This window comes from Mauremys mutica, chromosome 6 (assembly GCF_020497125.1).
Source record: "Mauremys mutica isolate MM-2020 ecotype Southern chromosome 6, ASM2049712v1, whole genome shotgun sequence".
In the NCBI taxonomy this organism is placed as follows: Eukaryota; Metazoa; Chordata; order Testudines; family Geoemydidae; genus Mauremys; species Mauremys mutica.
The window spans coordinates 56,536,103-56,552,988 of record NC_059077.1 but is presented as its reverse complement, the minus strand read 5'-3'; the positions used below and the strand labels follow the sequence as shown (position 1 = coordinate 56,552,988).

The 16,886-nt window shown below is 38.8% G+C and overlaps 1 protein-coding gene across 1 annotated transcript in view; it reads left to right on the top strand.

The window, feature by feature from the left end:
• The window catches only part of FAM172A (family with sequence similarity 172 member A), a 340,598-nt gene that overhangs the window by 301,737 nt on the left and 21,975 nt on the right, over positions 1 to 16,886 (top strand).

Genomic DNA, 16,886 nt, shown 5'->3' with positions numbered 1-16,886 from the left:
TGGAGAAGGGACACAGAAGGTAATGACACTCAGCTGTCCACTCTCTTGTCTTTAGAAGACTTGTTTAATCACAAATACCTCATTTATAGCAATTTGTCTTCTATTACTAGACAGAGGGTATAAATAAGAAATAGAGAGACAATTGCTAAGCTAACACCTGGAGAACACTTTGTACCAAGGCTGTCTGTTTTGTAGTGCTAAAGGCAAAATGATGGATCATATGGCGGTGTATAAATAAGTGAAAACTCTCTGGGCTACTTGTGGGCATTTGTTGTAAAACACCTAAAATCAGCGCCTTTCCCCCACTGTCTTAGCTCAGTTTGTTGTTTGCTCCTAAGCTGATCATCTACTTTTTCTTTCCTCTCATGAAGTTCATGCTGTCATGGGTAAATCATCAGGGCTAATTGGACACAATAATGCTGTACAATTTGAAACAAGAAACAACACATCTGTCATGAACTCCCACCAGATCTCATGGAAATGAGACATTTTTAATATTTTATGCTGAACACAAAATATCTTGAGGAAATGGTTTTATATTCTGTATCCCAAAACAGAACCTTCAGTGTCAAATGAGTAATGCTGCTTAAGCAGCCGTGTAAATGGTGCTGTTTTAATTCTTCTAATTGCTTTTGCACTATAGATTTTGTTTCAATAAATTAAAAGAAACTTTAGTGTGGAACAATGAAAGAATGGAAGGTACATCTGCAATTATATTTGAAGCCTGTTGTGCAACTTGATATAGGAAACAAATGCTACCATTCTTCTGATGAGTCTTGCCAACAGACAGAACCTCCTATTTCCAATGAGACATTTTCAACTAACACCTAAATCAAATTAAATGCAAATATTTTGCACTTTAAACTAATTTGAACTGATCCTCTAGCAGCTTTTGCCCTAAAATGAACTTATAAATGAACTTAATCTGCCTTAAAACAATATTAAACAAAGAAGTTTAAATCATATTCTTCTACTTTCTGATATCTATTAATGGCTAAGTGGTTTCAGCTTGCATAATTTATGTGTCTGGTGAGTTTAAGAGGGGGCAAGGCTTGTGTTTGTGAGAGACCAAAGTTTTAAAAATTGTTAAATAAAATAGATATTTAAACATTTTCTGGGTGAGTTACTTTCTAATTCATGTTTGTCCTTGATGATAATGCATAGATTAACAAAAACTAATGTCAGATTTTAGGAATTTGAATAATAGGAATGTACATTTCTGAACTAGTTAAATTATGTTTTTATTTAATAACTTCTAAGTCAACTTTAAAGTATCCAACCTCAGACAAGTTCCTTAACTAGCTGTATTCTTGTTAAGAAGAGAAATATTTCCTACCTGGATAAAATATTTATCCTGTATGACTATTTTGGCCTTTCCATCAGCAACTATATCTCCTTTTTGACAATAGTTTCATGGCATTTGGTGCTACTGATGAGACATCCACCATTTCTGCTTTTTTTTTTCTCCCTAGGACAGCTGCCAACTGCAGTTGACCCTGTTGTGTATTTTCAGCTTCACTACTTTTTATAAATTAAAGTAGTCTTGTCATGTTGGACACATGTTTGAGAAAGGGACTAAGGACAGTAGTTTACCAGACTGAGGAGAGGTTCTGTGTGTTGTAGAAATGACCTGTAGGTTTCTGAGCAGGTGGTGATAACCAAAATATGGACAAAGCACTGTATGCTGTCCAAGTCAAGATAGCCATATGTGTCAGCTTTGGAGAAAATTTTCACTGCCCTCAGGCTCAACTCATCTGGGAAGGCAGAGTGGGAGAGGTGAATGAAGAAGCATGATTATGGTCAGAATTAAAACAAGAAATCAGCTCAAATCTTTGTCAGTGTTAGCGCATCCTTAGTGTATATATTGTGATAGACATTCTGTATCCCAAACAGCCTTAGGGCTTAGGTGGGCTCTTGCATCCCTTACAAGTTAGTATTTCTCCAGATATGAAATATATAGATTGGTCTGTCCAATGTATGAATCCTATTTTGTGTTTTCATCCCTTTCTGCTCCTGTCTTGTTCCCACCCCCCCACCCCAGCTAGTAGATTAAGTTTCAGTAAGCATATATTCTTTTAGCAGCTGGTGAATAAATCTATACACAGATGAGAATGGGAGATATCACATTGAAATGATGTAGGTCCTTCTATTCTGAGTACCTTTGTTACTGCTAAGGAGGAAAGCTTGTTCAAGAACTTGAGAATTCAACTCAGAAAACCTTTTGTCCAAAAATATATTGACTTTCTTTTCACATACAGAATAATGAAGTTAGTAGAGGTAAACTTGCCCAAAGAGTTTACAACACACATATTTTTGTTTTCAGTGCTTAAAAAGGGCTCAGGGTGTAGTTAGAAGCACTTTGGCTCTTTCTGGGGCCTGTTCCTTAAAAGGAAATATTTTGATAGGTCACAGTCCTTAGAGAGCAAGGGTTCTTTTTTAACACCATGACTTTTCCAACTACACATGTGCATGCACTCATATACCTATACCAGTCCTCATCAGATCCATGCCTTTTCAAAGAGGGTGTGAACAGTTCAAGGAAAGAGCTGTGGAAATTGGCACAATGGTTTGTGGGGAACTACTGGTATCTGAGAAGGACTAACTACAAGTAACTGCGTAAATCTAGTTCAGCTGAAGATAAATGTTGGAGCAAAGGATAAGGAAGTAGGTTTTGCAATCACTCAAGTAGGCTTCTCAATCCATTGAGAAGCTATGTAATGGAGTACAATCTTTTTAGTTACATGCAAGTAATGTTAAGACTTTCAAAAATAGTTCATTTTCCCCTTTCTAAATCAGTGACATAATTTTTTTTTCTTATTCATTGGTCTACTTTGACTTGTTCAAGTGTCTCCAAATATCATTTTACTTCTTTTTAAAGACTTAATATGGTTTTATGAGCACATAATTCTGTTTATTTGAGAGGAATGATGACTGTTGATTTTCACAATTGGGCATTCACCTGACCCTTTAAATAATGGCATCAGCTGAGGGATCTGAGACTCTCATGCCTAAAAGTTCATGGTCTGCTTCTCTTGTAAATTGGGCTTAATTCAGTTCTTCACTGATTTTGAGCTAGATGTAAAAGGAAGATAAGACTAAGGTGTCTGTATATCAGAATATGATTTTAATATGGCCTACAAGGGGCATGAATGTTTGTCTTTCAGCACAACAGTCAAGGCAATAAATAGATGTTGCTATAATAGAACTAGACACTGTGAAAAAGGAAGATAACTATCTTCTGTACCACAAAAGATGTAATAAAATTAATTTTTCCCAGGAACTCAGAAAACAAGTTAATATAGAACTGAATTTGAAAGTCCCAAATAAGTGTCAATCAAAACAAGTGCACAGAGGAGGCATCTGATTGATTCAGCAGAAGTATGTGGGACCTATATCCTGTTTGAGCTGCCCACCTGGGACCTGAGTTCTTTGATGCAGTCTTCCTTCTGCAAAAGAAGAAGAAAGGTGAAAGCTTACCTTCAACTAGATAAAGCAAGAGAAGACAAAGCATGAACATGTGTTCAAAGGATGGACAGAGAAAATGATTTAGGTGTGTTGAGGGGAGAGCAGGACTGCTTGCAGTGGATTAGAATTGAAAGACTATTTTAACCCCTTTTTCACTCATCCTGGGACAGACAATGAGGATTTAACCTGTTCCCAATTGGAACACAGAATGGCAGCCTTCCTTTTGTTGCATGTAACTATTTGGTGGGACAAGTTCAGAGCCTCTGCCAAGGATTGCAGAGTGGATCTCTTGAAAGGGCAGAGTGGGTTTAAGTCGTCCTATAACTCAGTAACCAAAACAGCATACCACTTCTAGAGCCCTGTAGAGACAGGTTTACCTTGCCTTATGATGCAGAGTTGAATAAAGACTGAAGGGTTGGAACTTTGGCCTTTTACTTTCAGCCACAGATTTACAGATACCACTTCTCTTTCTTACCTCTTGAATATAACCTTTTTTCCCCTAGAAGGTTTGAATTGGCTACATTAGGTGAAAATGTATTGTTTCAGGCAGCACTTTGTCACCATTAGTTATTTGGAATTCCACAATCCTGCTATTTCAGACTTGTATCTGTTTCTGTCCTAAATGATCTTCATGGACATTTTAAAACTGTGCAGATCTTTCCCCTAAATCATGGAGAGTGAGGGGACCAAGGCCATCTAGGTTCTGATCCTTCACAGCCTGCTTCACAGGAGAGAGGCTTGGAGGATGAAATGAAGAACAAATTCACATCCTTGTCTGTCCCAGTTGATCCTCAGGCTCAGAAATGCTTGTACCAGAAAGAAAAACCTTCATGTGATGGGTAGTCAAGGAAGTCCACAGATGTATTGTGCTCCCTATCCTCATCTGGAGCTGGTCTTCTGTTATAAAGAATCAAAAGCTTAGGCCCGAGAGGGAGTTTGGATCTGCAGATCCTTATGAAACAGAGACATGTTCTCCAAGCAGCATCCTTCCTCTAACACTGAACCATCTTCTGACCAATGGGAGACTGAGCCAGGCTTGTAAATGAAATAGCTATGGCAGGTACTTGCTCCCATCTTCTCAAGAAAGCTAGCGAGCTGGGACAAGCCTGTGGGGGATGCGAAACAGGAGACAAGACTGACTTTTGAATGCAGCTGGCATTATTTGATGTCAGATGAAAAAATCAGTCAGGCACTGAGGTGTTCATATTACGGGGAACAAGATTGTAAGCTATATGAGGCAAGATCTTTTAGATACCATGGAATAGGCTAACACCAACCAACCTATAGTATTGTTTTCACATGCATAAATGTCACACAGAGTAAAATTGTGTTTTACATTTGGTTTTTACCTTTGCTTTGGACTTCCATTAACGACTTACATTTAGAGATGTAAATGAAACACTTTCAATACAGAGTTGCTTATTATAATTATGTAAATGTTGTAAATTGATTAAGCCTTTGTAGTGATGTGTTAGTTCATAGCAACATCTTTATCAGCAGTATAATTCACACAGTAACAGCATGACACTAGAGAGAGAGAGGTATCAGTTTATTTCTTAGAGCTCATGTGCTTCTTCAAAACACCACATAGTCCAAAATTCACTAGCATCCAGTCAAATAATACTCTTTAAAATGTAGCAGACAAGTAAACTAAGATTTGATATAAGCTTATATTGCTACTAAATCTAATAGGGTACAGTCCAGCCTGAATAGTTATTCTTCACGTTACATATGTCACACTGTAAGTATTGGAACAATTAAATTCAGTAGGCCTAGTTATACCATAAGATATGTGTGTGCAGCTCCCATAGATAACAGAACTCTGTTGGAAGGGCAAAATCACAAGACAGTAACTGTGAGAAATATTTTCTCCTGTTTATTTAAAAATGGAGACAGGGCCAGCTCTAGGCACCAGCGCTCCAAGCATGTGCTTGGGGCAGCACTTTCCAAGGGGCGGCACTCTGGCTCCTTTTTTTTGTTTGTTTGTTTAGGGCGCAAAAAGCCAGGAGCCAGCCCTGAGCAGAGGTGAGCTGCGGTGGTGGGGGGCGTGGAAAGGGCTGCAGGAAGTAATGCTGCGGGGGAGAGGAACCGCTCCCCCCACAGCTCACCTCTGCTCCACTGCCGCCTGCTCCCCCGAGCGTGCCGCCGCTCCGCTTCTCCCCCGTCCCTCTTAGGCTTGCTGCGCGAATCAGCTGTTTTGCAGCAAGCCTGGGAGGAAGAAGCGGAGTGGCGGCGGTGCACTCAGGGGAGCAGGCGGAGTGAAAGTGAGCTGCAGCGGTGGGGGGCATGGGGAGGGCTGCAGGAAGTAACCTGGGGGGGGGCAGAGGAACTGCTCCCCCCCAGCTCACCTCCACCTCCTTCCTCAAGCACGCCACTGCTCCGCTTCTCTGGGAGGGAGGAGTAGGAGGGGAAATGCAGCACACCCGGGGGAGGAGGCGGGGCCGGGGATTTGGGGAAGGGGTTGGAATGGGGCGGGGAAGGGGCGGAGTTGGGGCGGGGCCGGGGGGAGCGGGAAAATTATTTTGCTTGGGGCAGCTGGCCCTGAATGGAGAGAAATGTATATTTGAAACATTTTCAATAGGGACTCTGAGTCAGGGCTATCAGAGTGGTTATAATTATACAGAAGAGAACATTTTGTTATAACCATTTTGCTTTATATTTTAAATCCCAAAAACTCATCTCTTTTTATCAAATTGCATATAACTGCAATCATTCAAACTATTTGGTTTATATTTTTCTTTAAGTTTAAATAGTTATATTTTTACTGTTATAACTTATTATTTTTACAACACCCAAACACTTAGCAAGACATGATCCCTGCCCCAAAGCGCTTACAGTCTAGGGACCAAATTCTGAGATATGATCTCACCTCTTTGTACAAAGAGTAGCACAGGCAGTGCTGTTAAGTGAGGACAATGGCTAATGGAGTGAGGGTAACAGGGATGTGTGGCAAGGAGGAGAACAAAAGATAGGCAAAGAAAATGTATCCATTCGAAAATGGTTCCACTTGTTAATCACTGACAAGAAGCACTGCCTACAGAAAAGCCTATTCAGGTGTCATCAAGAAGTGGAAGGATAGGGAGCGTGTCTTATCAGTCAACATGAGGAGATGACTCTGACTTCTGAAATTTGAATCCAATTTTTGGCACTGATGACATCCTGTTCACGTCATCCTTCCCATTACAATATTCAGGTGCACTGCATAGAAAACCTTCTAAGTCATCATTAAAGTGTATTTTGTAGCACATGTAAAATTGTCTTCTTGACAAAAAAAATATATATATACTAATTGTAGTAGTCAGATGTGTATCTGTCTGCTTTTGGATTATAAAAGTAGTGTTTTGACTGGCTTATTAAATAGAAATGCTTCTGCCCTTTGACTATTTAACAAACTGGTACTATTCCCTTACCTCACTTCTCGATATCCTTGGGGAAATAGTTAGGAATTGTGTTTATAAAATTGTAAAATTTGCCCTCATTACATGTGATCTGAGTTGGAAACAAATATCATTTTATCTTTTTCAGGAGGTTTTTCATGTAAAATTTGTGCCTAATTTTTCTCATGAACAAGTTTTGAGTTATATTTTACCATTGGCTACTATATTTCACTGCATAGCAGCTATCTTATAAGCAAGATGGGTGGTATACCCTTTGTCATAACAGTCACATAAGGTAACTGGATGTAGTGTAAATGAAAACTACATGAAATGATCACGGGATTCACACTTCATTAAAATGTAGGTTGAATTCTTTAACTATACCCATTCAAGTATCTTGTGTAATCTTCTATCAGGATTGTATCTCCATTTCAGTTTGTAGGACATTACCTGTTTTGAATAGGATAAAGACTCATTGTTACTGTCAGTCCTGTTTCAAGCTAAATATTCATCTAGTCCTTTGTGGCTGCCATTTTTATCAGGCATTCAGAACAGCTTCCCTTTGCTGATCTGCCATTTTCCAACATATCACTGTTTCACTTGTATGATTTCTGGTGAGACAAGCTCAGACCTGGCTGCTTTTCTCTCAGTAACAGAGAAAAGAAATGTCTCTGGTGCCTACTCTGCAGAGAAAGTTGATTCATGTGTAAATTATCACTTGGCCTTTATTTGCTCGGCCTGTGGAGAGTACACATGCAGATAAAAGGCTCGGTGGGTCAGGGCTGAGTACGTGCAGGTTTCTCCAGTGGCCACAATGACAGTGTTAGAATTGTTGTCAAAGATTATCAGACAGACTGTGATGTCTTATCATTATTTACTTACAGTTTAGAGTGTAAAATAAATTTCAACAAGCAGTGGGCTTTTATAACATTGAACAAAGTGAACATCATAGCTGTATATTATTAGCAGCAGCCTTCTGTATCAGGATTTTTAAACATCTGTATAGATATCTTTGATGATAGTACTTATGTCTGCATACAAAAAAAATGCTGTGTTTACTTCATGAGTTACATTTAACGTGAAAACAAGTTGCAGTGGTACTTAATTTTGCAAAATGGAGACTAAGTATCAACAAATCGTCTCTGAGAGCACATGTAAAAGAAATGAGTAGAGAGGTGTTTGTTTTGGTTTCCACTGAAATAGTTTGAAAGTTTTGTTTTGTTTCTATGTGTAAAATTTCCAGTAATAGCATTAAGTGGCTCAGGAATGCTTTAAATATCCCATGTTGTGTCTCATTTAATAAGGTAGTTACAGTATATTTGTCTATTTTACAGCTACATTTGTATTGGCATATAATGTGTGCAGCAGCTGGGAACTGTGTAGGGGCGGCAGAAAGTTATTTGATCTTCAAAATCAGCTACCTGTCACTCAATTGCCTTTCATTGAAACATAATCAAGAATCATTATGGGCCTATTAGCAGCTCTGATGTAAGTGCATTTTAAATGCCATTGTCAGAGCTCCAGTTATCCTCAAAAAAGTAAAGTCATTTAAGTACAACTGTCTCGTAGTTTCACAAGGTAAATCATAAATCAGACAGGGTATTAAGCTTGTGAAATGTAAATTCAAGACCCATAGGATTTGATCTGTAAGGCCAACTTCAGTTTAGACATTTGGGGCTATCCTGACATTGAATAGCCAATAGACAAGGTCATCTCTGCCCTAGTGTTACTGTTAGCTTATCTACATTTGTAACAATGTTCTGAGCATTTTTTGAAAAAAGTTTTTGTGGCAAAAAGCAAGCACTGTAACTTATTTTAAAAACATAAAATTAAACCACCCAGATGGGGTTATATGATATAATTTGTTGCACCCCTTGATAATATTTTCCCTTTTCAGTGTTATTAGTGACATTACCTGTCGTGTGTAAAATATTGTTGTAGCTGCTCTGAGCTCCTTTACTTGCTTTATTTTAGAAAAGTTTCCCCTTGAAATATTCTGATGCTAATATTTTGCAACTCATTTCAAATCCCTTGGCACACTTGGAATTTGGTATTTAAATTTCATTTTAAAAAATTCCCACTTCATTTCAGAACCTTTGTTCCCTCTATCCCCTTTCAGGGCAGGGGAGCTGGGTAGGTTTGAATCCCACCAGGGAGCCATTTCCTCTCTCTCTACTTTGGAACAGTAAGAAGAGAATATAAAGAGGTGCTTGGTAAGGAGTAACATACCTGCTCCTGGGGACAGTTAAAGGTGCTTCCTCCGCTAGGTTGGTTGTGGGTTCTACCATAATATCAATGTTTATGCTACAGGTTGTGCAGCGTATGAAAAATATAAATGTTCAGCCTCCTGCAGTCCTTGGGTCTCAGTATACCACTAGTCATGCAGGAAGCTATGTGACTCAGTAGACAGAGCACTGGACAGGGACTTCAGGAGACCTGGTTCCCATTCCCAGCTCTGCTGTTGGTCTCATGTTTGACCTTGGGAAAAGTTATTTCCCCACTCTCTGCCTCAGTTTTGTCATCTGTAAAACTGGGGATAATGCTACTGACCTACTTTATAACGTGCTTTGAGATCTACTGGTGAAAGATAGTAGGTAGGTATTATTATTCATAAAGTGCTTTGAGATCCATGCTTGGAAAGCAGTATATTTTATTAATAATACTTCGGGGCTGGGAAGGCCTTTTGGCTGATTGGTAATGATTTTTAAAGGTTGGGATTTTTTTTTGGTTGATTGGTCAGATTTCGGGTTTTGTTTCATCTTTCCCTGCATATTCTGCAGGTTTGGCTTGTCTGCAGAGATTATGTACTGGTTAAGGACAGAGGTCAGGTTCTGTAATAAGAATTGGGACCAGGACAATAGGACTTTAACATCAAGCCCAGATAGAGGCACCCCTATCAGAACCCAAATTATTTACACAAGAAACAGGGCAGTTTGGGGTTTTATTCCGGGGCCAAATCTCAATGGTTGGCTGGAACTAAAATGACACCCACTAGACAGATGCCAATTATGGCCACGTAAAAATTAAGGAGGGCCTCTTTGGAGTAGTGAGGAAGCAGGTAACAATAGCAGTGAAGTCTTCAGTTGAATAAATCTTGATTTAATTGTATTAATAAAAGCCATGGCCATAGTTAAACTTGTGTGCTGTCTTTAAATGGTAGACCTAGCAGCATAATTACACACTCTCTGAAATATATGTTGATAATTTGAATCTGCAAAACATTCAGATAAGTTAGTAGGTATTTCATTTTGATAATATCAACCTGTTTATACAGTAACAGAACTGAAATATTTGGCAGTTATCTATGTATACAAATATGTTTCACGTATATGAATATGGAACATAGTACACAAATATACCATTAACTTAATACAAGCAACAACATCATGTGGCAGTTTTCCTAAGAATATATTTTATACATCTGTGAGGAGATATACATGATATAATTATATGACAAATAAAAATACTTGAAGGTAAAGAACAGATTTGTTTATGTGTGTAATAATTTACTTACCAGTGTAACTGAACTCAAATGCAGAATTATTACTTACACTGTGCCATAAATGTACATTATGTAGTGCCATAAGGGGACTATGCAAAATGACACAGTAGCAATGCTAAAACTAAATCTTTGTCTCAAAAAACTTGCAGTCTAAAGGCATAAGTGAGTACTATACATTATGGTACTGATCAAAGGGAAACTAGTGTACAATTAATATAGCATGTGATTTTTTTTTTTAGTGAGCTGCTGCTATTGCTTAATTTTACAGATGGATAGACTGAGGCAATGTGAGGTCATATGATTTACATTAGGTTAAACACTGGGCCAGATTTTTAGACAGGTTAAGTATGCGATGGAAAATGAGTGTGCAATTGAATGCCTAATTTGTGAGTGCAGTTACTGTGATTCTGAGAACAAACAGGTAAATCTATTGATTACAAATTACCCATTTGCATATATAATTATCCAGTGTACACATGCAATTGTAATTGGACATTTAAAAATTGCACACTCAGGACCAGATCGTTGGGTTCAACCAAGCTATGCAATGCACAGGAGAGAAATGAGAGAAGTGAGAAGGAAAAGATGATGTAGGGCATCTTACCTCAGTAAGGGAGCTGTGCAAAGGGGGCAAAGCAGCAGCTGTGAATCTAGTCCATGTTTTGTGCATGCAGTTACAAACTGAATTTATTTGAAAATATGTCCCATCAAGTCTGTGGCCTAGATTAGAACCAAGTATCTACCTTGCTACTCAATCTTTGCTTATTATTATTATTATTTTATTTTATCATCTTATATATAAGATATATATAAGGTCTTGTATAGCTTAACGCCTAGACTGCACTATCTCAAAGAATTTGCTTCTAAGTAATAGAATTCCACATACATAAAGCTTGTAATGAATGATAGAACTTTTTGTGTGTGCCCTGATTTAAGCAAAAGCAGCAACAAAAATAATGAACTGTCGGAAGGCAGATTAACAACAACTTTTCTGGCTGAGAATCTTTCTATTTTCTGGTTCACTTTCCAAATAATAAATCAAATCCCTCCTCCTATCAGTAATTTCAAATGTGGTTAGCTTTGTATGAAAGATGTTGATACATCTCTATATGCATTAGTCAGCGGTTGCTCAGCAGGCTGACATCTTTTACACTTTTGATGGCCCTCCATGACAGGGAGAGCACACTGAGATATTGTTAAGTTACTTACTTAAATCCACCAAACCACAGAAATTCTGATCTAGATCTGCCCCAGAACCCTTGACTTTGGCCTGTTCAACCATATGTGCAACAGTTCTCTATCAGAGGCTCTACATCACAGAGTAATGTTCAAAATCTTTGGTGATTTTTTACATACGCTCAGGCATGCAGTACACTTGATGTGTGATGCAAAATATTTTTTCCTGTACACTACAGCTTTGTGAAGGTGACAAATTCACAACTTTTCGTATAAAATTTATCACAGTTTCATGACTCAAACATTTTATTTTTCCGTAAGGTTATCACAAAAGGACCGTTTTCATATTGTCATTTTGAAATTTAAATAATTTGTCAGTTTTGCTCAAAAATAGGACCATATTGATCAAAAACAATATTCTGCAGTTTTTAATAAACTGCAGTTTTCAAAAATGTATTTTGAAAAGTGAAAATCTTGATTTTTCAAGGGATTTTTTATTTCATTTCAGATTTACATACTCTATTATTTACACTCTTAAGGTATATTAGATAGAAATAAGTCTTCAATATTCACATCATGAGTTCTTTAAAGGAGAAGCCTTTTACGGAGAAGCCTATCAAGTAGTCTGTTACCAGTCAAGACATTACTTCAAGTTGGGGCTAGATTCTCTGGGGGTAGCTGGAAAAATGTGAAGAATAAAAAAAATTCAGTGTGACTGACTGATTCTTACACATTTGCCGGGATGAATTCCAGAAGTGACATCCTGACCTCGTTGCAGTCAATGGCAAAACTCCCTTTGACTTCAGTGGGCCAGGATCCCCTTACTCAACAAACTGAGTAACTTATCTGTGTCATATATGCCATGGACTTTTCTGTAGTGTACTAGCTGCCTGATTTCTAAATGTAGGAAACCAACACACAGAATATGTGAGCCATTGGGGGGTTAATGGACAAAACCTGAACCTAGTGACCTGCTTGTGCACCAGGCTAACTAGATACAGGGAGAAGGAATCCTCCCCTCCCACAAAGGTTGGTGAATGGCTATAGAGTCATTCTATGGATGCTTATCCAGCTCAGCAGCTGGAGTAACTTCCAGAGACCCTAGATGCCACACAATGCAGTGGAGTCACATCAATTCCAGTGCCTATCTGGATGTGTGTACACACTCATAGAGAGAAGGGCAGAATTTGCCCTGATAGCTGTCTTTTTGGTTCAAATATTTTTTATTAAAATGGAAGAAAAAAAGGCACAGTTAAGTACATGGGTCCAGATCCTCAGCTGGTGTAAATTGATGGAAATATGGAGTTATGACCGTTCACACCAGCTGAGAATCTGGTGAATCTTAGCATCAACAGCTGGTGTCCAGCACACAGTAAGTGTGGGAATAATGAACAAAGGCATACTCATATAAAATACCGTAACATTAATCATAATACTAACCCAAGCTGAAAAGCACATAGACCACGGATATAATGCTAGCAAACATAACGCCAATAAACTATAGTGGATAATATTCAAAGGAATTAACAATAAAGCATAGGTGACAGTGTCATCAAGTGTGTTGAGCTATCTACAATCATAATATGTTCAAATAGCAACATGGTCTGAAACGGTCAAAAACAGGCTGCTAAATGGTGAATGTGGGTACAAACAGGTGATTGCAAATATAAAATCACCCTGTTTGTGCACATTAATGCATTTTTATGTGCATTGCCTATCATATTTTTTGTGTGCAGCTTAGGTGCCTGCTCTTAAAAATTTAGCCTCGTCTGACTTGGCTGGACTGAGCAGCTTTTTTTAATTTGAAAATCAATCAGACAAATTTTTACTTTGGGGTTAATTGATTTTGTTTCCCATGGAATGGCCTGTGGCTATAATGCCTCTTCCTTTTTATCTAATATAAGTGAATATCATCATATGAAACAAAGATATATACATTTTAATGTCAAGGAGCAGAAGGAGAAACATTTTTTTGTCATTTCAAAATAAGTTCTCGATTCCATGCACATTGCATATCATACAAGATAAAAAGTTAAGCATCCTATATATCTTCCCTTGGGATTGTAATGAAAATCCCTATGGTTCAATCATTTGTATTTGTTTTTTAGAAAATACTGCCTTTCCTTTATTCTTGACACTTGTTATTTTCATTGAACTGTTCTTTTAACAAAGACTAAAATCATAAAAAGAAACTATTAATAAAAATATTGCATTTTATTGGTACGTGTTTTATATTGCACAATAATATGACTTTTATGAGCATCCATTCTTAACTGCTATTTTACATGAAATGTTAGAAAGACTAATTCATTAACATTTACACCAATGTGCTGGGATCAAATAGTTCAAAGTTTGTGTTTGAGCAAACAAAGAAAAAAAACCCTAAAAATATAATATGTATTCTGTCCTGTGGGTGAAATGCACCCACAGGACAGAGTGATCTCTGTTACCTCTTACCCTCCTTTTGAGCCATCGGAGCTGCAAAATCATGGATCTTGCAGCCCTAACCCTAACTTACCTCCAGGTCTCCTAACATGCCAGTCTGTTCAAGGCTATCACAGATACCATGCAGCTGTTCTGCCTGTGCCCTGCCTCCAAAGCAGCTAAACCAAAGGACTTAGGTGATACAGATGGCTTTACTTAGATATTGGTTTGCAAGGAGTTGATTTTCAAACTGCTAGGGAAAAGGGTGCTTATTTAAGAAGGAAGTCCTTTTTGAAAATAAATTATTAAACAAACAAGCAATGTTAAAAGAATGCGAAGGTTGCAAAGTCAAGAACTCAAAAGTTAGGAACATGCCATAATTAAGGTTGTCTGTGCAACTTTAATCTATCCCCCTGAATATACACACAATACAGTCTTTAATTATATAACTGTATACTATTTTTCCACTATTTTCTTCAGTGCACAGTGCTCACTAAATATACAGTAATACAGTATTTTGTTTTCTCTTTGCTGTTCAGTGTATTGCTCCACACCTTATTTAATGCACACTATTCAAACACTGCTTTGAAAATGGAATTTTTAACTTTCTCCTAGGCTTTTCTGTAGTGGTCATTACTATAATGTCTGAGTTCTTCACAGATTTTAATTAATTTATTTTCACAACACCCCTGCATAAATGAGGGAGTGCTATTAACTCCACTTTAGAGAAGGGGAACTGCAACATAGAGAGATTAAGATAAGATGTTTCCACTAATTTTGGGTGTGCAATTTGAGACACAATGGGCCTGATTTTTCAGAGTATTTAACATTTTTATAATACTCTGTGTCAAATTACATCTCCCATTGATCTCAGTTGCATTTGTGAGTGCTCAGCCTTTGTCTGGCTATACCGAAAGAAGGACAGGAGACATTTGACATGGGTTTAATCAGGCCGCAACTTTATTATTAGATGTCTGGGACTACCCAGCAGATAAGAGTGTACAGTGCAGGTAACCCCATGTTTATTCCATAATTACCTGGGGGGCTTTTATCAGCTTCCCCTTTTTTTCCATCCAGGTCCCTCCAGCAAATCCATTGCCGGGACTTTATCATCCACTCCCACCCCTCATAGGATGGTTAAGGTGGGCTATAAGAATGGGGGGTTATACCAATCATAGGAGTCCCCAACCCCCCCCTTGTTCATGCCCCCCCTAGCCATTCAGCACTATTCCCTTCATTCAGCCACCCAGCCAACTCCCCCCCCCCCCCGCTTAAAGGTGCAGGGTGGTCATTCTGCAAATCGGACCCCAGGGTCTCAGATTGGGTGCCCAGAAAATGAAGAACACACAACTAGTGACACCTGTGAAAAGTTTGATTTAAGTGACTTGCACAGCATCACATAGCAATTCTGTGGCAGAGTCAGGGATAGATTCTAGTTCTCCACAGCAGCATAACATTGTCTTATGAGGCTATCCTTTCTCTTCCTGAGATTCCCTGTCTTATTTATTACTTACCTTCCAGACTCTGCAACAAATGAAGAAGGGGTCCTCAGACAACAGCTTTCCTCATCATACTAATTCATCCCCAGAACTGGCCCATCTTGTGTACAGAATGAGGAAGGAGTCCTGTGACAAAAATAGTGTGAGATCATGTAATTAAAAATCTTTATAATACGTACATACGAGGAGGTTGAATCAAGGTTTCATGGACAACCTTAATCCTGGCATTTACTAACTTCAGACCTTGCCCACGATTTTGCAAATTGAATGTCAATTTAATGTAGTTTTGTATGTGTGTATTTTCCTATGTTTTTTAAAAAGCAAGCTGAAAAAAACCCCAGAAATTCCGTCATACTGATCCCTGCATAGGTCATCTGTAGGTTTAGAACCTGTAGAACAACAGCACATACCTCAGCCACTTCAGCAAGCAAAGTAGCAGATAGCAGTAGTAGGTGCTCATTCTCTATGTGAACCAGCCACTAGAGGGGGATGAGAGACACACTTTGCCAGTGGTTTTCTCAACTGTTTGCTAATAGTGGATGAATGTTGAGACTCAGAATCTTGAGTTCAATTCCAGCATCTGGAAGGATGTGTTCTCTAGAGAGCACAGACTCTTTTGCCCCTGCCAACATCCAAACCGTGACTCCTTCTGGCCCGTCCTATCCAACCTGTCTCTCACCACAACTCCTCTTCCCAGTTCCAGTCTCCCCTTCCAGGCTCCCCGCCTGACTCCCTGTCTTTCCATCACTTTCCAGCCTCCTCACCCTAGTCTCTCTCTCATGCTCTCCCCCAGACTACTTGTTCCAGACTCCTTATCCAGACAGTCCCAGTCTCCCCATCCCCAGCTCCTAACCCTAGCCTCTGGCTCCTTCACTCAATCTATTCCCTCCACCTCCACAGGTCTAGTTGTTGATCCATCTGGATTTTAGTCAGGCTGCTACCTCCTCCTCCTTTGTGCTACCTGGGCTCCAGCAGGGAGAGCACTGAAAGCACTGGAGATACAATCTGCCTCTTCTTAGTTCCTGTGCCTGAGGCCACAGAGGCCTGCAGCAACTGGGAGCAGCAATTGCAGGGAAAGTTTGGCTCATCCCCTGCATGCTTGGATTGGAGAATGCCCAGTACACATTGAATCTTGGGAGAATTTAGCTGCCAGATTCTAAAGAGTTTATATTAATCATAAGCAAATTGAGAGTTTTTCCAAAGGCTTATTACTTGACCAAATTTGGACACATTTTCACAGGAACAGCAAAAGGCACATCCCCAATAACAATGCAACTCCATCCCCCAAACTCCCCCAATCAAATTTCAGCTCTGAAGAATGGAGCTAGAGACTCTCAATGAAATAGTTGTAAGAATTTTTTTTAACAGTGGCAAAATACATTTTTCTTCTATCTTGTTTTTGGAAATGGCTGAACCCTTTTAGCTGAAACGTTCAAAAAACAA